Source organism: Pogona vitticeps, chromosome 1 (genome assembly GCF_051106095.1).
Source record: "Pogona vitticeps strain Pit_001003342236 chromosome 1, PviZW2.1, whole genome shotgun sequence".
NCBI classification, from domain to species: domain Eukaryota; kingdom Metazoa; phylum Chordata; class Lepidosauria; order Squamata; family Agamidae; genus Pogona; species Pogona vitticeps.
Genome location: NC_135783.1, coordinates 320581570 through 320606221, shown reverse-complemented (window position 1 = coordinate 320606221; position 24652 = coordinate 320581570). Strand labels below are relative to the sequence as shown.

At 40.1% G+C, this 24652-nt stretch overlaps 1 long non-coding RNA gene across 1 annotated transcript; it reads right to left on the bottom strand.

The window, feature by feature from the left end:
• Positions 1-14929: 14929 nt before the first annotated feature.
• LOC144589086 (uncharacterized) lies at positions 14930-17886 on the bottom strand. Its single transcript, XR_013544989.1, has 2 exons — positions 17509-17886; positions 14930-15229 (listed from the first exon to the last, which is right to left on the bottom strand). It is a non-coding gene; the product is annotated as an uncharacterized LOC144589086 (long non-coding RNA).
• Positions 17887-24652: the final 6766 nt, after the last annotated feature.

Here is a 24652-nt window from a genome sequence, read left to right as displayed (position 1 = left end):
TTTTAGTCACTGTGTATTCAGACCCTATGAAGCACAGACTAAATACTTGATCTCCATAATAATGGTCTCTGCTTTGTTCAAACAAGAGATGGGACACGAAATGCCAGTTCAGTGGTTCATATCAGTTCATCCAATGCCTGTCAGAGTAGCAGGGTTCCAAACCATGGAACACCTGTCGAGCCATCAACCAAAACAACATGACCCAATAAACCAGTGTTTCATGCTCATCTCTTGTTCAAACTAGTTTTTCTAAGGGGCCAGAAGAAGAATGTGAATATTTCCCTCAGAACATTTTTACTAGGGTGCTTTTCCATTTGAGATTCAATACCAGGTGTGCAAGGCAGTTTAGCACCCTTCATGCCGTTGGAACCTGCATATCCCCATACTCCCCATGTATAAACATACAGTGGTGCCCCGCATTACGACGTTAATTCGTTCCAGCAAAATCGCTGTAGAAAGAAAACGTCGTAATGCAAAAAGAAAAAACCCATTGAAACGCATTAAAAACCCGTTTAATGCGTTCCAAAGGGCTGTGAACTCACCGTCCAGCGAAGATCCTCCATAGGGCAGCCATTTTTGCTGCCTGTGCAGCGAGGAATCTGTCCCACAAAACAGCAGGGGGCCATTTTGTTTACCCGGTGGCCATTTTGAAACCGCCAATCAGCTGTTGGAAAATCGCCATTTTGCGAAGAATCAGTTCCCAAAGCAGGGAACTGATCATCGCAAAGTGAAATTCCCCCATAGGAAACATCGTTTTGTGATTGCAAAAGTGATCACAAAAAGTTCATCGTAATGCAATTTCGTCATTAAACGGGGCAATCGTAAAGCGAGGCACCACTGTATGGACATTTCTAGTTTGACCGTCACAAATTCTGCCAACAGAAAAAACATGGGACAGGGTCTCCTGCAATGAGCTAAAACATCCTCCCTTCTAAGGTAGTACAAAAAGGAAATACCCACCTAGTTATGACCAATGACAGCAGGTATCCAACTGAAGAATTGTCCCACAAGTTGTTTCCGGAGGCTTCTCTGCTGTCGTACACAATTTTCTCAGGAGGGAAAACTGACCTCTGCCATCCTTTCAAGCCACTAGGCCGGAGGGTGGTGTTCCACTTACCTAAGGGGCCAACCTCCACTGGTGGAGCAGAAGATCAGCCAACTCGGACTAAATTCCTAATTATCTTATCACAGCCCCAATGTGTATTTCTGTTCTTTTACTGTACACTCTGTTGCTCAAGCTGGAGGACAACTGTAATATTATGGCCTGTTAATATTAAACCATTGCTTGTTGGTCATCACCACAGGTGCCCATGGTTTACACAAGGAAAGCCATGGGAGTACTGGAGACACAAGCCATCACCTGGCATGGTGCGTCGTTCCTAGATAATTATTCCCATCTGAACCCTTGCACCCTGACTGGGCTCCCACTTTCTCCATGTCCTCAACTAGCACCAGTTGGCTTAGTTCCCCCCATTTTAGCCCTTTCTTCCCCCCCCCCTTGCTTCCCCAAGGACAAGCAAAGTTATTACAATAATGAATTAGCCCGGCTGCTTACCGCTGCCAGTGGCGAAGGCAATTAGCCCACTCTCTGTCCCCAGCCACTGCTCAGCTCCCTCATAAAGAGAGGCTTTGGGGGCTGCTTTGTGTCTTTGATTGGAAATGAAGAGATTGCTAATTAGGGAACCCCTGCTGGGACCCGGCTGGCAGAAACAATGGCAAAATGGACAGCACTTGACTCCCTTTCTAGAAGCAGTGTGTGTGTGTGTGTGTGTAGAATACAGGAATTTGCATGTCTCCATAATGTACTGCATGTGCATATGCACCATAAACAAGAAGGGAGACAATTTTATAGAGCTTTTCACCTTTTAAAGCATGCTAATTTCTTTATAAGGAGGCTATAATTTGCTATGTGTTTGCATAGGTCAGTGCTTGTTGTTTCTCTGCATAATGCATACGCACATACACAAGCACATAGTCAGTGGGAGTCATATTTCCTAGAAATGTACTCCACTTCACACTCTGCATTGCTTTCTTCTGAGCACCTTGTTAAACAGAGAGGGCCATAGAACTCATTTGGCGCATGATTTCCGAAAAGGTTCTCTTAACTTCTTTTCCTGTTGGATAAATAAATGTCTGAAGCATCTCTTTATGATCATGTAACTCCCACCTGGCTTGTCTGCACGGGCTGCCTGTTTGCTTCCGAGCCAAGTTCAAGGTGCTTGTGCTAACTTTTAAAGCCTTTAACGGTTTAGGACCTAGTTATCTGGCTGAGCATGTCTCGCTCAAAACATTTACCCATCCCACCCACACCTCTCATATCGAGAGGCTCCAAGTGGCCACCCCAAGAGAGGCTTGCAAATCAGCCACTTAAAACCATGCCTTCTCTGTGTTGGCCAATTCACTTTGGAACCCCCTCCCATCAGAGGTGCGACTGGCCCCCCTCCTGGGTTTTAGAAGGCAACTGGTTTATGTATCCCTTCTGCCGCCAGCCTTCACTCCTGTTTTATTGTGTTGGTGCTGCTATTGCTGCTGCTGTTGTTGCAGTGGCGGTGGCAGCTGTTATTTATGACTTTGTGTCTTTTTGTTAGCCACCCAGAGTAGTAGCTTGCCTACTAGTTGGGTGGGATATAAATGTAAACAAACAAACATGCTGGCTGACACTCTCTGATCACCTGTAGCCAGGATGCAGAATAGAGAAGGGTGCCCTACTACAGTACTGAGCTGGTGCCTTGCTTTTCAGGAAGGGCACACCATACAGCAAATAAATGTGTTAGTCTTCAAGGTGCTGTGGGTCTGGGTTGGAGTGCACAGCTGTGGAGTTGGGGCCAGGAGTTTGAATCCCCAGTGCACTTCTTTGGAGAGGAGCCAGCCAGCATAGCTCAAAGTATGTGGCTGATGGGTTTATGTGTCCTGCTACCTTTGAGGCCTTGGACCAGTAAACCAGCGCTGAGTAATTTTTTCCTTAATGACTGGTGGTCTGAGACGGGTTTCGAATGGACTGTTGTGTTCTGTTTTAAATGTGTTTTAATATTGATCTTAGTTACCATTTTAATATAGTACCTGATTAATTCTTTTTATATATTTGTATACTTACTGTTTTAGCTTTTAAATACTGTTTTAGTAATGTAAATCGCCTTGGGTCCTTTTGAGGAGAAAGGCAGGATAGAAATATTTTAAATAAATAAATAAATAAATAGAATCTGTCTGTCTCTCTGTCTATTAAATGATTTATCAATCAAAAGATATTCAGGATAGCTCATATAATCCCAACTTTCCATGTGGTTTGTTCCCCAGCATTACACTTTATCTTCAATCTCATCAGAATAATCCTTGTTAGGGTGTGAGAGCATGAGAGTCAGGGAGTGACTACAATAGTCATTTGCCCTACAATTTATTTCAGATTCAATATAGATGAAGTCAAATTAAAGCCCAGTTACTACACAACAAGCTCAATGCAGGAAAGCCCATTTTGAAATTGTCTTTTTTGAGCAGACAGAATCATCTTTTTTATTCAGGAAAAAAGTGGTGTTTATTATAATTACTTTTGTCTGCTTTCTGCCTGTGTGATCACTGGGACAGAATAGAACTGGTGTTGTACTGATTGCTCCACAATTCAACACACTCCTTACCAGACCTGAGAGAATACAACTGTGTTGATGTGTTGATGTGTTGAGGTTCCCCAGACTTTTACTCCCATGGGATTTCAACATAAATGTGAAGATGCAGTTGACTGAAGCAGGTCTCAAGTTCATGGAGGCCACGGCTGCAATGGGCCTTCCACCAACATGCCACAGGGCCCACACATATTTCTGGTCACAACTCATTATCTGATGTCCATGTTGGGACAGGGACAGGATGGTTTGAAAGTGGTGAACCTTGAGTCCTACATTGAGATGGGAGTATTTGTATATGAATATCCCTAGACAGTTGGCGATAACGAGGGTCCAGCCCCATGGGGCCAGATGGTCCACTCATTGATTCGCCACTGCCGTGGGCTCCACAATCCTTCCAATGAGTCTGGAGTTCACATTTGGCAAGCCACTCTTCGACCTGGCAGGGAGGCTTGTCATCCTGCCTCCTCCCAGGAATGGTGAGCAGATCGCGAGCTCTGGAGTCATTGGAAGGATCGCAGAGCCCGCAGCAGTGGTGGATCAGTGAGTGGACCGTCTGGCCCGATGAGGCTGGACCCTCGCTATCGCCACCTGTGCAAGGATATTCATATCTATATACAAATATGAACACCCCCATTTCTAATCCTATCCCTTATCATGGTCAGACTATCTCCTGCTGAGATTTGGACTTCACAAAAACTGAACCATTCCATGGGGTGGTTTACAAAATTATGCAAAACATACAACAACTGAAATAATAAAAATATACATATATAAATGAAAACAAACAAACAAATCCAATACAAAGGAGTACTCAGAGGGGTGTTTTTTCCACCCGCTATCTCCAAACTGTTTCTTTCCTTTCCAGCTCTAAATTCAGTGCTGGAACAGGCTTTAACTAGAGCATTTAGGAAAACAGTAAGAGTGTGTGTGTGTGGAAATTGCCAATTAGCACATGTTAGCTCCTTAATTTATTTTATTTTATTAGATTTATACCCCACCCAGAATGGTCTACTCTGGATGGCATTACAAATTTTAAAAACAATAGTACCAATAAACATGCAAAAATCCAAAATGTGAAAATGTAAATATTAAGATACAACATGGAGGGAAATCCTGCCTAAATAGCCATGTCTTAAGTTTATTTCTAAAGACAACCAGAGAGGGAGCCAGGTGGATCTCTACAGGCAAGTGTTCCAGAGGTGAGGGGCCACTGCCGAGAAGGCCCGGTTCCTCGTTCTTTCCTTCCAGGCTTCCCTCAGCGTTATGCCCCTCAGTTACCCGGCCTGGCTAGAACAAGTGTCTCTGGCAGAACTGGGTGGGAGAAGGAGCTCTCCCAGATATTGAGGTCTTAAACTGTTTAGGCCTTTATAGGTAATCGTAAGAACTTTGAAATCAACGCGGCAATGTATGGGCAACAAATGCAAGGTGACCAGTGTGGGGGAAATATGTTGGTGCCTCTTCACCCCAGTTAGAAGTCTGGCCGTGGCATTTTGTACCATCTGAAGTTTCCACATCAATCTCAAAGGCAGCCCCACATAGAGCGCATTACAGTAGTCTAATCTTGAGATTACGAGCACATGGACCAAAGTGGTGTGTGCCCCCACATCAAGATAGGGATGCAGCTGGGCAATCCGCCGAAGGTGGAGGTGTGTGGAACAGACCACTAACAACACCTGGGTCTCCATGGTGAGCGCCGGGTCCAGATGTATAACCCAGCTGCGAACCTCACTCTTAGTGGTAAGAGCCACACACACCCCAAAAAAGAGAGGGAGTTTCCCAGACCACTGATATCTGGGGGACCCACCCGAAGGACCTCCGTCTTGCCCGGATTCAGACTCAGTTCATTCTCCTGCATCCATTGCTGAACAGCCCCCAGGCAGCGCTCAAGGGATGAAACAGAATCCACTTGTGTTGGAACAAAGATGTAGAGCTGAGTATCATCAGCATACTGATGACATGAAGCCCCACATCCCCTGATGACCCCTCTCAGTGGCTTCATATAAATGTTAAACAGCATTGGAGAGATAATCATGCCCTGCGGGACCCCACAGTTGAGGCTCCACGGGGCCGAGAAACTCTCACCAATCTGCACTTTCTGGGGAGGGTCCTCCAAGAAGGAATGAAGCCAGGCCAAAGCCAGGCCACCGATTCCCAACTTGGAGAGCCTCCCCAGGAGAATACTGTGGTCGACAGTATCAAAGTTGGCTGAGATATTGATAAGGATCAGCAGAGACACTTTGCCCCTGTCGGCCTCCCTCAGCAGGTCATCAGACAGGGCGACCAGTGCTGTTTCCGTGCCGTGATGCAACCTGAAGCCCAACTGGAATGGATCCAGGGCATTGGTTTCATTCAGAAGAGCCTTTAGCTGATCGGCCACCACCCTCTCAACTACCTTGCTAAGGAAAGAAACATTGGCGATAAGCCTATAATTACCAATATCGTCCACCGCCAAACTCGGTTTCTTTCTAATGGGCCTAATAACCTTGCCCTCCTGGAGAGACCCATTAATTATTGCTGTAGCCCATTCAGATGTTATAGGCCTGGCTGCTTTGATTAGCCAGGCCAGACAAGGGTAAAGGGAGGAGGAGGGGGCACAACAGCGGTCAAGCACTCTGTCCACCATATCTGACATCACAGGCTGAAAGTGGTTAAGTCTCATCGGGCAAGACGGAGCGCTGGATGTCTCAGCTCGATCTACTGTTTCCAAACGGGGGGTAAGATCCTGACAGCTTCTGCTGTTGGAGCTCAATACAAACCAGGATCTCTGACTCTGCTGACTTCAGCCTCCTCCTTTGGGGGCGGAGGTGGGCAGGGCCTATGGTTACCATGACCCAGTGAGCCTCATTTGGTTCCAATGCAGAAAGACTTCTTGGTTATGGCCCCACTATGTGGAATGCTCTCCCCCTTGAAATCAGGCAGGCTTGCCATTTTCGGATGCAAATAGAAGATGTATCTGCACAACCCCCTGACTGTTTTCCTAACTATTATTTTATCCGTAAATCATAGATTTTAATTGATTGTCCTTAATGGATTTTGTTGTTTACATTATTCTAGTATTCTATTACTTTTAGCTACACATTTTATTGTTTTCGTTTTTCTTCTAAACCACTCAGAAATGCTCTAAAACTATTAAATGCTCTAAAAAACATGCAGACTATACTCTGACACGTCCTGGACATGTTTTTTCTATATTACAAAGAGTTTACACCTTCACTAATATTGCAAATTGCTACAATTTGGAATTTGTGCTACAGTTATAGTTTTCTAAAGCTTATTACTCTGAGACGTTAGTAGTAGAAAGAAAGAAAAATCTATTTCTTTACCTAAGGTCAACAGATCAAACAGCTAACTGACAAACTTGGCTGCCTTCAGCAACAGACTTCAACAGATTCAAGAGCAGGAAAAGAGGCACTCAGACAGGGCTTTCTTTGAATTCTGAGGTGGAACAATTGGCTAGTGATGGCCAATTGAGTGGTTGGAGTGATTGACAATCACTCCTGCCCTGGAAAGTCCCTCCCAGCTACAGCTTCTACAGGCAGCACATGAGATTGTTAAAAAAAGAAAAAGAAAAAGAAAAAGCCAACACTTATTGGAAACTATGGTTTGCTTTCTCACTTTCAAACAGTGGCTTCTAATTACAGCTTGCATATAAACCGTGGTCTGTAGTAACTAGAGCTTGCTCCACGTGAACACCACATCAATCTACGGTTATCGTGAACCAGAAAGCAAGGAAAAATATGGAGTACATAAGTGGAGAAGAGGAAGGAGATTGGGGAAACAGGATACACATGGACACTCAACATATGACCCTCACCATGCTTTGGCCATGACATCAGAGGCAGTCCACTGTGGGAAGGCAGAAACTAAAACCACCCTCTCCTGGTAATTTGACCCACAGAAAATTTGTCTCCTGACTCACTTCCAGCATGATCCAAGTAACAATGATCTCTGCAGACAACAATCATTAGATTAGCTACATAAATCTAGGTTGTACACTGAATGCTGGCTGTGAAACTCATTTTGAGCCTGGCCCCATTATAAAGAAGCTCTGGTTTCCAAACATATGATAATTGCAGAAATGGCTACATGGAAGAATGCTGTTTAGCTAAATCAACCTGACAGTGTGAAACAGGCAACAGTAAGTGTAGAAAAGGAGGATAAAAAGAGACAGACAAGGGTGATAGCAAATGAGTATATACAAGAGAAGGAAGACAGAAGAAGAGAAAACAGCACGGAGAACTTCACTAGAAAAAGCAGTCCAATGTAAGAAATTACTTTTAGCAGCAAATCATGGAGTGGGTGGGAGACCACAAATCACAAAAGTAACACTGGCCATCACAAGTCCTGGAGTGTAAAGCCCTCCATAATCCCTAAGATTGTATGAAAGTAAGCACATACTGTGTTCTTTATACCTCATCAACTAATCCATGGTAATGAAGAAATATACCTTATCAGGTCCAAGCCAATGCATTTTGCTTCCTGAGGCAGCAAACGGCATCCTTTGAATTACCCAGGTCCAGGGGCATGGTATCTTTTGGCACCTGAGGTAGAAAACCTTGCAAAAGCATTGTCCCATCTCTATTAATAAAAATATGATACAAGAGACACCCCCTCCCTCCAGTTTACAATAGCTTACTTTACAGCCCCCACTTTGACAATCGTTCCAATATTAGCTAATCAGAAGCTAAAATTGACTTTTGTGACCACTGCTATTGGCAATATAAACTGTCACATTTACATCACCAAGCATGACAGCAAGTGAAAAGAGAGAAGACAGAAGAAGCTGGAGAGAACTGCCCAGGAAGTAACAAGACAGGAGGTGTGAGGGAAAATTTAGAAGACAGCAGAAGTTTAATTCGTAAGGATTGGCAATTCTTCAGGAACTGAAGGAGCTGTGTTAGAATTAAGCCTAACAGAAAAATAGTATTTGACCTAACAATGGCTCACTTCATAGCCATGGTCAAGGAACCAATTAGGTTGCAAGTGCTACATTTGGCTGTAATAACAAAGTGAACAACTATGAGTTTGCCACCTTTTCATGGCACCCCAAATCTTCTGCTGGCCACCTCACTCTGTCTAATGATAGGGCCAGCCCTGCCGCTAGTGAAGGTACATGTAGGAATTTCAGAATAGGGAATAAACCTCAATCCCACTCTCTCTGGCTGAACGCACACCCTCTTACAATCAAAAGGCACACTGGAACGGTGACCAAAGGGGAATACTTTTGCCCCTTGGCATTACCGGAAAAGCTATAGCAATATAAAGGTACTGGTGGAACACCAGAGTTCTTCTGACAACACAGGAAAGTGACCTGAGGATTAATAAGAAGCTAATAAACTGCATTTAGCAGTCTTCCTAAGGGAAGATCTCTCCTGTTCCCCTCCCCAGTACCACTCTGTGTTTAAATGTCATTTCCCTACTTTCATAACTTTTGACATAATGGATATAATTACTTACAATGGGTGATTACATCTTTAGTCTGTACTGAAGCACTCAGAACAGGGAGGCAACCAGCAAATGCTGGAGGACTAGCAGTGGTATCACCCTTACCTCACTGACATTCTTCCTAAGCCTTCTGGCCATTCTTCTCTTTCAGAGGTTCAAAAGGAATGGCTGCGGGCAAGAGGAATTGGCCATTTCTGTACCCTGCTGCTACATTTGCTGGTTGTCCCACTGTCCCTAACAGCAGAGCTGGTCCTGATACAGAGTTGTATACAGCACCATAACCTGTTGCCCTTTGGTGTGACAGACATGCCTGTCCCATTTGCAATACTGATCCAAGAGTCAACCATCAGATCAGCTAGCTTCTGTACATGGAATTGAGATGGGCGCCATCTTGTTTTCCAATTCAAGCAGTAAAACCCTTTGGACAGGCCTAGATCTAGATCTCCTTCTCCTCTCCCTGTAACATTTAGTAAAAAGGTGAAATATGTGATACAACGTGCCATTTACTGCTTTACTGCATTGGCTATCACTTGTGTTGAGGTAAAAGCATTCCTGCCACACTTTTGCCATACTAAACACTGCAGAAGAGAAGGTACAGGAAATGCAGGCTTGCCATATTGTGACATTAGTGCTTACAGATACTCAGATCAGGTTGTGTAACAATGACAAATATGTGAGGATGCGCATAGCACATATATTTTCTTCAGCTCACAGTGGGCTAATTGAGACCTTCCACACATTGTTGGACAGACAGCCAATGTGGTGTAGTGGTGAGAGTATTGAACTAGGAGTCAGGAGACATGGATCCAAATCCCCACTTGAGTGACTGTGAGCCAGTCACAATCCCACAGTCTGACAAGCCTCACAGGTTTGTTATGACACTTGAGCATACTGGGAAAAGGGGGTATATACAGTAACTGCTATTCATAAACAGATAAATTCCCAGCAATCCTCACCATTGGCTATTTCCCTCTTCTTCTTTAACCCTTGGATTTCTGAGTTGTTTAAGTGGCAGAAATTCTACCTCGTGCTAGATTTGCTACTGACAGCTAGTTGTTCATTAATAAAGTTCACATTCTGGTTAAATATCTTTCTCCCTGTCTTAGGGATGATCTTGTGACAGCTTGGTCCCCGGTTTCTGAGCAGGAAACATTACTCTCTTCCACACTCAAAGGAAATATCTGATTCATGTTTTTTCTTTAAGGAAAACAGAGACTTCTCAGCTTGCGAAATCTAAGTACTTCTCAAGATAAATGCCACAAGCAGACCATCGAACTGTACCTTCACAATACATCTCTCTCAATTTGGGAAAATGTGTGCACAGTTACAAAGTGGAAAACAACATGTTTGTTAGATAATCATGAAGGAAATGAAACAACTTTACAAGCAGACATCAGAATAGATCCTGGCATTTAAGAAAAGGCGAGATGCAATTGCTATATAGTTAGCCAGACTGAAAATGTGCATATGGTTTTCTTGAAAGCTTCATAGAGAGTCCGCTCTGAAGGAGATCTACTGAGGCCACTCTCATATAAGGTTAGGAGGATGGTACTACTGTAATTCAGAAATGTGGTTGATTACTACAGCTCAAAGATTCAATTACTGTAAGAGGAACGATGGGACTTAATAGCAGAAAGACGTCCACTGACCACATAGCGCCAGAGCCTATAAAAGGTTATATGTTGGACTATTAATTCCCTCAGCAAATATGGCCAGGATTCTGTGAATTGTAGTCCAAAAAGAAACATTTCCCAAGATCTGGATAATCTACATCTTTCCTGGCAGAGCTACAACAAAATTGTCTCCAAAAACCATCCTCTTGCAGTGTCAGGTCAGGAGCTAAGTTCAGAATACTCCAATACTGATAAGCCTTGTGGAAGGAACAACAGTATGCTTCCTTATGTAAATTACCTGTTGAGAGCCCAGGACAGTCTTGGGCTTATTCAGATACATTTTATGTTTCTTTGAAGTTGGGTGCTACTCTGTTTTCTGGGAGGTTTTCATGATTATCAGTGAAGACATCTGTGTGTTTTCAATATCATTTCCTAGTTTCAGTGTTCAGTGTTGAATACCTATCTTCTAAGGCAGCCTGCAAACATTGGGTCATCTTTATTTGATGCCTAATTAATATTTCACAGTATTTGGTTTGGATAGCTCAGTCGCTTAGGTATCTGGTTGTGGAGAAAGAGGCTGGGAGTTCAATTCCCCACTGTGCCCTCCTAGGAGAAGGGCCAGCCTATGTGATCTTTGGCAAGCTGCACAGCCCCAGGACGCTCCCAGAAGAAGGGAGTGGTAAACCCACTTCCAAGTACTCTCTACCTAGAGAACCCTAAAAGGGTTCACTGTAAATCAGAATATTGACAATGCACCAGTATTATAACTATTATGCAAATATGGTATGGTGCAGCAGTTTTCATACTTCAAGAAATGTTTTCATGCTGATATCTCTGAAGAGCCCTGTGTGACTTTGCTACAAAATCCATACTTATTGCAAAGCTTCCTGGGGCACAAGCTATGTTGTATACTCAGTTTATATGGGGCAGAGTTAAGCATTAATGTAGGGCATGGTTGAAAAGAACCATTCAGCATGTCACCGTGACTGTTGAAGGCATGGGAAAAGGAGATAAGGTAACAAAACTGTTCTTCTGAGAAAGATGCCACTCTATCTTTTGTTTCTGTTGTTTTGGTTTTGCTAAAGCAGACTAACATCCATGTTAGCCTGCTTTAGCAAAATCAAAATAACAGAAACAAAAGGTAGCATGGCATCTTTAAAACTAGCAAATTTATTTCAGTATGAGTTTTCATGGATCCACTTTATCAGAAGGTTGTACCTGAAGAAGTGGAATTTAGTCACTGAAAATTCATGCTGAACTAAACTTTTCTGTCTTAAACATAGATTTAGAAGAGATAGCCATGTTAGTTGTGTCATGCAAGCTTTTCAGGCAAAACCCAAATGAAAGGGGGGGGGGAGTAATTATATATGACAAAAAGCCTGGCACCTTAAAGAGTAACTTTTGTATTTTAATGTGAGCTTTTGTCTCCACTTCATCAGACATGTTGCATGAAATATAGTAAAATATGGACTTCCCAAGGAATACATTCATGCCAGCTTTGACAGTAAGGGGTGCATGGTGGCATCACATATGCAGTAATTTATTACCTGTGTTTGATATTCAGTTCTTTTGGAGTATGGTTTGCAAACATTCCCATAAGAGAAAGAAAACAGAATACAAGGCAAGAGCAAAAAAGGAGGGAAGGGGAGTTTGTACTGCTGTAAAGACCAACTGTGCGGAGTAACACAATTAAAGGAGACAGTAAAGGAAAAATGTGTGTAGTATAGAGAATATTAACAGTTTTTATCTTTGCGCCTTTTACTAAAAGATGGATCTGGTAGTTGTGAAGGAAAATAACATTGGACAACAGAATACGTTTTATAGGTGGTAATGAGTTAAGAAAACTGGACTCATATTCAGTCCTTATATTTGTGTGTCCATCATGCGTATAATTTTATCTCAGCTGTTTCCCTCCATATTCTTCTTCTTGTGCTTCTTTTAGAAAATGACAACTTTCATATCCTGTGAAGAATATCCTGGTAGACTGAAATTGTTGGAGACAAGTTTCTGTATATTATAGTTTACAAACCAGAATACAAAAGAACTGAACACCAAACACAGGTCATAAATTATTGCATGTTTGAGATGCAACCATACATACATCCCTGATTCTCAAAGCTGGCATGAACTATTACTTGAGAAGTCCATATTTTACTGTATTTTATATGTTTGAAGAAGTGTACCTGTCCATGAAAGCTCACATCGAAACATAACAGTATTTAAGGTGCTACAGGTTTGTGTGTGTGTGTGTGTGTGTGTTTCTGTGATTACTTTCCCCCCCTTTCCTTTGGATTTCTCTTAAATGTGCCACCATAATTTTATATATGCTTTTCTTTTGTTAACCTTTTAAACTGTTTTCTTACTGAAGAGCCCCGAGACCCTTTTAAAGAAACTAAGGTCCCTCGAAAACAGGTAAGATAAGTGGGGGGTTGGTATATCATATTTGACAAAATTTTGTTAATTTGTCAATATTTGTGGTATTATAGCACTTGATAGCTAATATAGAACAGTATTCGTGTCTGATGCACTAGGATCACGACGTAGTGTCAATTTACTGACAATTTGTGATATTTCATAGCTGAAAGATATCTGAAATCTCTTCACTTTTTGAATAAAGTAATTCAAGTGGTGCCAACACATCTACAGCATTTGAATTTTGAATTTTAAAATTCATGTCCAAAATGTAAATTTGAACTTTGTGGAAAATAACTAAAAACTGTTGGGGTTCAAACATGTTTGAAAATCTCAATTTCATCTCTGCATTCTGGCCCTCATGGCATTAGTGGACTTAATTGGGACAATGCTGGTTACTCTCCCAGAGACACCAGAAGTCATGTAACCAATACAAGACTAATTAGGTTTTTTAATTTTTCATAAGCTTTCATCTTTCCAAGTGTACTTTTTGTTTCTCTTTCCCTACAACAGATAAACACTTTTAACTACTAGAGCACCTTCTCCTAGAGACAAATATCAACGACATTGCAGGCAAAGAAACCCAACATATGGGTCATATGATTGCAAGGATATGTCTTCAGGAGTTAACACACCTGGCTAGCCTAACAAGCATGTGTTTATGAAACTGGTCATCTGAAATGTGTGTATACATCTTAGAAAGACTGCACAGCTTGTAGTGGACCTTCCAGATTTTAAAGAAAAAAGCAGACACTATAATGCAGTATTCTTAGTGTTGGGAGATGTAGGTCCAATTGAACACAGGTTAACCTTGATTATATGGTTCTCTCTCAGATTTACCTATTTCACAGGACTGTTATGAGAACACTTTGAGCAGGAGAAGATCCATGCATTCCCCCTTGAGCTCAATGTGGAAGGGCCATATGTAAATATAACTAACGAACCACTGGAGGTGTTGACTAGGAGAGAACCAAGAAGACAACAACAGAAGGCTGGAGAAAGGAAACAGATCTCAAAGCAAGCAGGGAATCAGCTGTCCTCCTCATGTATTTGTAAAGCCCACTGTTTAAATGATAATTTGTTTGTGGCTGCTATTAAGCCTATATTCTTTCACATTGTGCATGTGTGTATACCTACCAGAGAAGTGTTCTGAAGCATCGTTTAACTTTGTTTTAATTGTCTCACTACAGTATCTGTTTTAAAATTGTGAGATGATTATTCTCCTTCACCTTCCCCTCCACCAGACCCAGCCATAGAACTGAAGTTGTACAGCCCATGAAAATGCTGATGGCTTAACTGGTTTCATTTTTTTTCCACAGCAGCCCTGAGGGGGTTTAACTCTTTCCACTGCGCTGAGATCTTGCTTTTGGAGTTCAATGTTTAACTCACACTGGGAGACTCATAAATATTCGGAGTCACTCTCTCCCTCTCTGTTTGATTAGGAAATGAGCCTTTAACTCAATGTAATCCCCAAGCCATTAACAAAAAAGCCCTCAACAGCTCCACTATTAGAATTTCACTTCTAACCCATAGAGGATTGAATTAGATTAACATAACTACCAGCAATCTGAGTTTATTTTCTGTGCCAGAAAGAAATGTGTTTTCCAGAGGAAAAAAATGTTATGGAGGGGAGGGGGTGGAGAAAGCATGTGCATAATGAAATGTTAAAAAAACAGAGAAATGATAAAAAGACAGCCTGAAGTACAGGTGAAGAGATAACAAGAGAAAGTGAGATAGATGGCTGGATAATTGTTTAAAATATGTGGCTGTAAGATAATTTTTAAAAAAAAATTAGGAGGAGCCGTCTAGATTTATAATTAGCTAAGTAATACCAGTAGATCCATCTTATTTTCCAGGGGTTCTTTATATTATTTCACAGTCATAGACTGGTAGGGTTATTTCTGATACCTGGACAAAAGTCTGCTTGGAATACATGTTTTGCAAATTTTTTATAACTTGATGAAATACAACATAAGAGGGTTAGTAAAGTAGGTCAGATAATATCACTTCATAGGCATTAACAGGTGACCAGGCTGGAACGGGCAAGATTTTCCATTTGTCTGAATCACAAACAGACCCATTAAACACTACATTGGAGAAGCAAATTCAGACGTGATGACTTTGACGGATGTCTGAGTACATTACCTAGAGAAGCAAGAAGCAAGTAATAATGTCATGCCATGCATACAATATGTAAGAGTTTATCTCTGTTTATCTCATTACTAACAATGGGAAAGAAATATATCTCCTGCTCTACTGAATTTCTGAAAACTGATAGTTGATTATTTCTTTCCCTCCTCTCAAAAACAATACAAAGTATCAACTCACTGAACAGGAGAGGACACATACAGAGCTAAATATCTACCTGCCAAAAGGTGAGACCCTCTTGCTTTTCATGCATATCCTTTAAATGTGCCAAAATGAATGCAATAACTGAAAATTTGAGAATATTTGTTCAATTTATTCAATCTCTTAAGAAAGCCTGGATCAATCATGGCCATTGGCAGGTATGTCAATAGGAGCACTTTACCATTTTGCATATGCTCAGTGAGAAAAAGATTAGTGTTACAATCTGGCATCTACAAAACACCCAGTCTTTCATGCAACTATCCAGGGTAACAGGACTAAGTCTGTGTAAAAGAGTAGTCTCAAATATTCTCTGCGTTTTTAATAAAAATGCAAAAATGTTCATTTCAGCTGGCTTGTACAAAGATCTAGTGAATTGTTTTATGGAAAATCTGACCTCTATTCACAGAACTGAAGAATGAACTATAGCAAACAAGGGAAGAATATATGAGATTTGATGTAAAAACTACATAAATTAGCTTTATACAAAATAAATTTATTTTTAAGGACAAAACTAATAAACAAAAGCAAATATTAAGCTATTACTTTGAGTTGGATTAAATTTCTTTTCTAAACACATCTTGTGTTTTAATAGCCATGTAGAATACTCTATCTTCCTATTAAATTCTGAAATCAGAACTTACATTTTCTTTATTTGTACCAAAAAATCCTCAAGAATATTTATTGGCTGTAAACAAACATTGCAAGAATCTGTGTGATATAATTTTTAAAAAACTACTCACATTATAACTACTACAACATAACTATTACAATCACATTATAATTACTATGATCTGTAACTATTATAATCACAGTTTATCAGAAGATTTTATTCAAATTAGTTCTGCCCTTAATATATGGAAACCATTTATTTTAAATTTATATTTTAAAAATGCATTTTCTTCCACTAAATTCAAAGTCTCACCTTTCAAAATAATGTTGCTAGCTCAGATTATTTTTAAAATCATGCTGAGGTTATTTTAAAATAAAATAAAATAAAATAAAAGACTATTTATGGGAGATTACCACTATAGCCCTTATGAAATTGTGGGAACAGGCTTGAAAAGGAATGACTAAAAAGAATTCCCTTTCCTTACCATAAAATGTAACATAAGAAAACTCAGCAAGAAAATTACAAAATTCTGAGTGGAAACTATGGAAAAAAATAAATTACTCTGCATACTTACTGCTTTCTCAGAATGAAACCATGCACCATATAAGGAACACACACTAATTACTGAGATGGTTTTAATAATCTGAGACAATGTGCATTTTTTTGGTTTTCATATAACAAAACGGCATTTTTATATGTTCAGTGATTAACAAAAATTTCTACCTGTCAGTTGTGGGTACAGTACACATATATACATATATATAGTTTAAAATACATCTATAAGTATTTTAAATTATGCTTAAAGTCATGTGTGTTCCTTTTGCCACTCTGGAAAGGCTTCGTATACTATTTAGTGACTTTTAAAAAATGACATTCATGTCCACACCGCACCAAAAGTTCAAATCCAAAAGCATTCAAGACAATTCCTCTTTTGTCACCGTTTTATTACAGACCCTGCATACTGAAGTTGTCACTGAATAGTTCTGAGGTGTATATTTCTTATAAGAGGATGCCAATGATGCTGAAGTTTCCTTGCCTCTGACTTTTTTTTATCAGTACTGGAAAACTTATCACCTGTCCTTGAGAAGCCCTTAAACTGAGTTACACGGAAGGCTGGCAGTTTTGATCCCCAGCAATATGTACTGTTTGCATTATACAAACAATCCTATCAGGCACAAAAACTTCCATTTGTTTCCTTGAAAATGAAAGGCACGTCAGAATTAAACAACACAATTTGAGCCATTTGTATCCAGTTCTAATATGATTAGAACTTGCTTGTCCAGGAATTACTTTGACCTTATTGAATTTTTTTAAAAAAATGAAAATAGACTCTTCATTTTCACCCATCCACGTCCTTTTTTCTTTACCCAGTGAAGGTGCACACTCCTGTAATTTCACACACGGATGCCAAAAGAGATAGGAGAAACTAGATCCCAAAATAAAAGGTCAGAAATTAAGTACTTACATGATTCAGGTTCAAAGATGAGCCTCAAGACTCAGGGTAAGATTTCCTTTGCCCCCAAGGTGTTTCTAAGTGCCGATTAGATACCTTTTGGTTTCCCCTACACCAGCAGAGAGTCCCCTCTGCGTCTCTGTCTCTCTTTGTGACTAAGGACACAGTACTCTGAGTCCCAACCTATAAATAGATCCCAGCTCCGTGATTGATATAACAGGCAGCTGACAAGGGGGAAAAAATAATAAGCAGGTCTTAGGCAAAGCAGAGAAAGCTGGGCTTTTGACTCCACGCTGCATCCGAGAGGGATCCTCCGTTCTCACCCCCGTGGGCACACAGCAAAGAAAAAGTGCAAAGCAATTCCCTCCCCAGCAGCATTACATCAGTGTGGAACAAGGGAAGCAGGATGAGCAAAACCGAACACAGAAAAAAACACACACCCCAAAAGCCAGTCTGTGTCTTAATAAGTGATCCTGCCAAGGCCTCTGAGGTAGTCGAAGCAGGCTTCAAACTTGGCAAGTGTATTCCAGGCCTGGCTTGGAACTTCTTCTTACCAGAAGTGAACAGACACTGACAAGTGGGTTGGTCCTACTACACTTAGCCAGCTTGCTTTGCAAATTAACAACAACAACAACAACAACAACAACAACAATATTAATAACATTAATAACATTAATAACAACAACATTAACAACAACAACAACAACAACAACAACAACAACAACAACAACAACAACAACAACAACAACAACAACAATAATAATAATAATAATAATAATAATAATAATAATAATAATAATAATAATAATAATAATAATAATAATAATAATAATAATAATAATAATAATAATAATAATAATAATAATAATAATAAAAAAAAAATGTGCCATCAACTTGATTCTGACTTACAGTGGCCCTTTCCAGGGTTTTCTAGGTAGAGAACACACAGAAGTGATTTACCATTTCCTTCTTCTGGTGACAGTGCAGCTTGATTCTTTTCTCAGGAGGCAAAGTGGGGAATAAAACTCTCGGTCTCTGGTTCCATAGCCTGATACCTAACCACTGATTAATAGAGTTTCCTCTTTACAAACATAGGCAGATCAGGAGACTTGCTGCTAAAATCAGGTTTTAGGAAAATAGCTTGGGGAGGAAGACAGCAACTCCCAGAATCCACCAGCCAGTATAGGTACCTGGAAAGCTTACTTTTTTTGGACTATAATTCTCAGACTCCCCAAGCCAGCATGCTTATATTGCAGTTCATCCTTTTTTGGAAGAAGAGGCTTTTGTAGCACCAGAAACTAGGATGTCATTCACTAAGAGTGCAAGCCTTCCAACATCTTAACTAAAACTGTCCTTTTAAGCCAGCATTATTGTCAGCTTTGATTATCCAATGTATAAAATATTTTCCAGCCTTGATAGGGAAACCAGAAGCACACAAGTTGTTGGTTGCATAATTACATTGCAAACCACCTAGAGAGTGCTCAAAGTACTATGGAGTGGTATTTAACAACAACCACCACCTTTGTATAGACAACCTGGCTGCTCTCCATTTTCCACTAATTAAGATGTCTCAGAACTCAAAACTGTATGGGAACAATTTTCTGTTCACTGTGGACCTTTTAATGCATTGTCTAAAATGGAGGGCCCAGATTTTCTAACTTTCCAGACTCAGCAAGTCTATGGGCTCCTGTGTGTGAAATGTAACAGTATTGCATCACCTGAGGAGACCCATTGTCTCCATAGCCTTCCTCCTTCATGGCCCTTCAAGGCTACCCACAAGGATCTTAAAAGGACTTATTACCAAACTGTTCTCTACTTTTTCTCTCCTTCTGCTTATTTTTGTAACAGACTTCCTAGGAAAGGGAATAATGACCTCAAAAGAAGGCACACAATGTGATGGCTTTTTGCTGAGCCTAATAAAGGACCGTTGGACTCACTGACATTCTCTTGCTACTCAGGGCTCAAAATGAGGGGCTGGAAGCAGCAAAGGAAGTTTGGTTCAGCTCTGTCAGTCACACACAAGATGAACAGGCATGCCTCCCTCTCTGTCTTTGCATATCCATAATCCTCACCTGGGTCCTTGGATCTTTCAAGGCCTGAAAGAATGACAGAATATATATGCAATACCCTGTCCAAGAGATCTTTCATCTGGGACATCTGTACCTCGGTTTCTTGGAGATTCTACACTGATCATATTGGAAGTTTTCCCGATGTCCAAACGACATTCCTGTTGTTTTCAGTTTGTATCATTTTCGTCCCAAATATTTTTCATCTTGCTGAAACATCTGGTTAATTTTTAATTTTTATTTTGTACCAAGTAGGGGGCAGGGAGCGAATTTAACACTAAGGCGCTTCCCAAGTCTTTCAGAGTGTCAAGAGTTTCTGCAATTTGGGGGAGAATGTCAACACAGAGCACAACAGCAGATGCTTCTGGACACTGGCAAGCACACATACAAGGAAAGCACTGTGTTGAAATGGAGAAGCAATTCTGCATTAGACCTTCAAAGTGTGAGTCCTGGTAAATCTTCTGAACTTTCATCAAGAAATGATAGAAAAGGAAGCAAAACATGGACGTACAAATACCTCATCTGGAAAGCTCCAAGTAGGTACTGACCACCTCCTATAAACATAACCCCCATTTCTGGTAAGTCCTATATGCTGCATCATTGCCTAACTTTTGGCTTGTGAACGCAAATATTCACCATATAAAATGATCATTGCCACCTCCAATTTCATTGATTCTTCAACAAAAAGAGAAACTTAATTAGTTGAAAATCACACTGTTACAGTCAGCTCTGATGTCACCTGTCCTTCAAGGGTTTGGAGGGAAAGATGTCATCCAATGGTGGTCGGAGGGCGGGACATCAGGGGGAGGAGCTGTGTTGTATATATAGAGAGTGAGAGTTTGATGTGAAGGGAGAAGGAGTTGGGTTCTGTGTGAACACATGTGGAGAGCCTGTATAAGCTTGAGCCTTTCGTTACCTGATTACATGATATTTGTGTTTTACCAATCCGTGTGTACCAATCAATAAACATTTAGTTCTTTTTTATTTCTAAATCCATTCCTGTCTGTGTGACTCAATTCAGGGAATGGTTGGTGGCAGACTACCGGAAGTGTAGAAGTGTGGTGACATAGCGACCTTCCTTTGTGAGGTGGAAGGAGGCCGTTACACACACTAAGCCTGATTTAAGTGTTTTCTGGTTTTCAGAAGCTTAACATTAAAATTAAACCACTGGATAATATGTTGGGGGAACATCCACATTATTGACTGCCATGGCTCAGCTCCTAAAACACTGGCACAATAGCCTTGAGAGGACACATAGAATTGTGATGGAGCTCCTAGCGCCTTCATTAAGCTTCTACTCCCTGAAGGAAACCATCAATGCTCTGCTAGTTTTAGGTTTGCAGAGTAAACTTCCCCTTGGTCTCCACTTTCCCACAAAAAATGGTATGCCTGAGGAAGTACCAGACAAACATCTGTTTAATTATACTAATGGAAGGCACAGAATTTAACTTTAGATATAAAGCATACACAGACACCAAATTTATTGCCATTGACATCTCAAAAAGTTTTGGTAACTTGTTCCAACACCAACTACAATACTTGCTACTTTTCTGTTCCATTTTTAGCGGGGGAAAACCTTCACAACCGATAGAATGGCATAAAGCATGAAAAAATCAGTTCAAAATGCCATTAAAATGCCTAAACGTACCCTCTAAAAGTAAATGAAAGTTCAAAAAGTGACTAATTGCTATTATAGCCCAGAAGTAACATAATTTAAAACATTAGGTTTTAAATGTTACTGCCTTTGTCTTCCTCAGTAAATATTTACAACTGTCTCATACAGAACATGTTTTTCTCCTGTCCACCTCGTTGTTGCCTCAGCATGTACAACAAAGCAACAAGTGCTGGCACAACACTCCACTTGAACTACATGAGCTTTCTTTTCTGTCCAATTAACTATAAAATTAACTAAACAGTGCAGTTACACCACAACAAGAAGTGAAATTTACAATCATAAGTTACAATCATAATATCATACAGCCATATATTCATTGTGGGAATAGGAATTAATTATAAGTAACTATTAATATGTAAGGAATTGATTGAGTATAAGGAACTGAGTATAAGTAACTAGTTATATTAACTAGTTACTTCCAAACTCTGGTTTTATAGCAGCACTGAAAACAGGAAAAAGGCGCAGCGGGTGCCACCTTCCTTGAGTAGAACGAGATGAAATAAGTGTACAAGAGGGCAACTGAAATGATGAAGAGGCTGCATACCTCCCCTTCAAGTAAATGTTGGGGTCTTTCTATCTTAACAAAGAGATAAAGACAAAACAGAAATGCACAAAATTATTCATGTGTGGAGAATGTAGATATGAATACATCTTTTTTTCTCTTTCTCTCAGTACACTAAGACCTCAGGATCATGCCCTATAGCTGTGTGCATGTTCTGTGCCATCAAGTCAGCACATCTAATATGCCTTTCAAGGTAAATGAGATATTTAAATGAGATATTTAAAGGGTGGTTTTAACAATTCCACACACACCCAGACAGCTTCCATGGCCAAACGAGGATGCAAACCCTTTTCTCCAGAGTCCTCGTCTTTCGATTTATCCACTACACCTCACTGGGAATCCTCACTGTAGCTAAATAGGAGATTTCTGAGATGGGGGTGGGGAAAGGTTCTTCACTCTGTGCATAGTTAAACTATGGAATTCACTACAGCAAGCCATAGTTGTGGTCTTTAACTTTGGCAGATTTCAAATGGAGTTAGACAACATATTGGAGGATAAAGCTATTAATGGCTCCTAATCATTAATAGACTGTGTATCAGTTATGTTTCTCTAAGTACTGCATCCGTTTGCTGGTGACAACACATGGAGAATGGCCATTGGTTTCACGTCCAGCTTCTGGACTTCCATCAGGCATCTGGTTGGTCACAGAGGAAGCAGGATGCTTGAGTAGAGGCCTTTGGTCTGATCCCTCATGGATCATCTTATGTCATTATTATGTACAGAATAACACTGAGCAGTAAAGCACTTTGTATGAACAGCCAGTATGAGCAACTCTTAGGGGAGAGGAAAACATTTAGAAAACATCACCAATGGCATTTAAAAACAGGTATGGAGAAAATAGGTATTGTCACCAGTATATTTAACTGGTTTTAATGAAGACCTGCAGTTAATAGAAATGGATAAATTTTTTATGAGGAAATAATTTTTAAGTGGCAAGCTATGAACTGAATATAACTTGCGCTTCTGTGATACACCAAAAAACATCAAATTATTGACCTATTTTTACAATGGATAACTAATACTTGAATGAATATTTTCTTTGAAATCTTTTGTTCTTAAACCACATTTATAAACTGAAGGGTAAACCCATGTATTTCATTTCTTCTTTCTGTCATTTTTAATAATACATTTCTTAAAAGCACACATGGTGCAGTCTAATTACCATTAAATGTGTAATAAATGATCATTTACCTTTTTGCATGCAGAGGTGAATCAGGTTGGCAACTAAATTTTACTTTAGCAAAGGCAATGTGAGAACATTTGCTGTGGTATCTGAAGAACAGGGAAGCAGTTTTTAGGATTAGACTGCCTAATCATACAGATCTGTTTCCAATCACTCACTGCTGTCACTCGTGTCCTTACAGTATTTGTCCTCCCAAGATACTATCTTACCATGCCTAAGGCAAGATAGGGCCAGCCCTAAATTGGTAACAACACCTTGCAATATTGGGTTCAAGATACAGTTACCATTATTATTATTTTGTAATTCCTTCATTGCTTCCTTCCCAAGTATCAGCCTTCTTCTGATTTCTTGGCTGCAGTCTCCCTTTAAATTGATGATTGAACCAAGGTATACAAAATCTTCCACTATTTCAGTTTTTTCACTATCAAGGTTAAAGTTGTGTAGGTCTTCTGCAGTCATTATTATTTTTGTCTTCTTAACATTCAACTGCAGTCCTGCTTTGGCACTTTCTTCTTTCATTTTCACCAACATTCATTTCAGGTCATTGCTGCTTTCTGCCAGTAAGATGGTGTTATGTGCTTATCTTAAATGAATGATGTTTCACCAATTTTCACTCTTTCATCAGAATCCAGTCTGGCTTTCCATATGCATACAGACTGAGCAGACAGGGAGATAAAATGTACCCTTCTCTGACTCCTTTTTCTATAGAATACTATTCTCTCTGTGTTTAATTTTGTTCCTCATTCTAATGAAAACTGCTATCCCTCTTTTTTCTACACATTTCTACCACCACCACTTCCTTCCCTTCTAGCAGCCTGGTCACTTTTGCAATGGCCTCAAAATGATCACATGGTCTTGGTTTTTGAATAAGAACTGAAATAAGGATGGATTTCCTTCTTCCCTATAAATCACCATGTGCAACAATGATGCTAACATAAAAACAATAACACAGTATACCTTTGTGAAGAAACTGAAAGCTGATCAAAGATGTACTGCTTTAATGTATGACTGATCTCAGTCTTCTCAGAATCAAGATCATATTTTAGTTCCCTGCTATAAAGAAACAGCTCTTTGGTCCACGTGGAAATCACTTGGCATCAAGGAAACAGGATGGAGGGGACAGGAAGATAGATGGAAAGCCTGTAAAACTGATAAATCACACAGAAAAGAGGAGCACATTTTTTTTAACTGCAGCAAAATGGAGGTATTAATAACATCCAGGCCACCTGTTGATTGTTAAATTTCATAGTATGTTGCTTTAATTTGACCCCCCCAAAATGTATTTATTTAATGGATTTTAACATGAATGTGCAACTAATTATCCATCCACAGTAATTTACAATATTTGGTAAAACAGAAGATTCACACTTAGCAGTAATACAAAGTATACGTACGTATATATCCAGAAACCAAGTAAAATAAAATTAAATCAGAAAATAAAAATATTAAAATAAGATCAGCTGATATAAAGCAGAGCCAGTCTAGTCCAGTAGATAGATTTGGGACATCTGTTCAAATTCCTACTCAACCATGGAAATTTGCATGGGGTGGGTAGGTTGTCAATGGTAAACCATTCCTTGAACATCTCATATACTTTGAAGACCCTATTGAAACTGCCGTGAATTGAAAACAACTTGATGGCATGTAAGAGCAGATAGTTTTAGCACTCC